This window comes from Mastomys coucha, unplaced genomic scaffold, assembly GCF_008632895.1.
Source record: "Mastomys coucha isolate ucsf_1 unplaced genomic scaffold, UCSF_Mcou_1 pScaffold13, whole genome shotgun sequence".
Lineage (NCBI taxonomy): Eukaryota > Metazoa > Chordata > Mammalia > Rodentia > Muridae > Mastomys > Mastomys coucha.
In genome coordinates this window covers 35,542,704-35,543,514 of record NW_022196895.1, presented here as the reverse complement: position 1 = coordinate 35,543,514, position 811 = coordinate 35,542,704, and positions in this window count along the sequence as shown.

Genomic DNA, 811 nt, shown 5'->3' with positions numbered 1-811 from the left:
TTTTTGTTATTTAGAACTGAATGTCAGGCATCCATGTTTGTCCAACTACACATCCCTACATGTGCCATAGAATTTAACACAAGTCTTGTGAACTTCTTCACACTGAGGATTATCATTTTAAACAAAACAGAAGCTGTAGTAGCCCTTTCTGTGTGCACCTTACCAACTTTCTGTGACTCAAAGCTTAACACACTTACTAAGCCACAAGAAATCTGATTTCTACTTAAGGTGGCCAAATTATTGTGTAATAGAAAACAGAAATTCTAATATTAAAAATATGAAACTTCTAATATATTTTTATATTTAGTTATAGTTTCAGATATATATCATATTGGTATTCACTAATCTGGGAAGGGAAGGGCTACTGCAGCTTTACATGCAATTTATTAAAATGATTGTAAAATAGCTGTATAATATAAAATAAGAATGATTTTTAGGTGAGATTGTTTTATTATGACATGATATATTTTTGTAGGGGTCAAAGAAATGTTGATGGATATTCTATATGATTTATAGTGTATAAAAGCATCCATACAGGCCTCACTGGTCTTGGAAATTAAAACAAGTTTGCTCTAAGTTAGAAAGAGGGAGCTGGAGACTGGCACTGTGTGCAATGGAGGTTCTGAGGCTTTGACCCAATCAGATCACAGGGGAACTAATTCCCCACTTCCCATTCTAACAATCCTCATCCGACCATGACCCTGACAGTGTAGGTTTGCTTTATTAAACTCCCCCTTGCACTAACATACATAAACAGGACAGAAAGGGGTGCTATGTAGTTATAGGCACCATGCAGTAACAGGGTTATCTT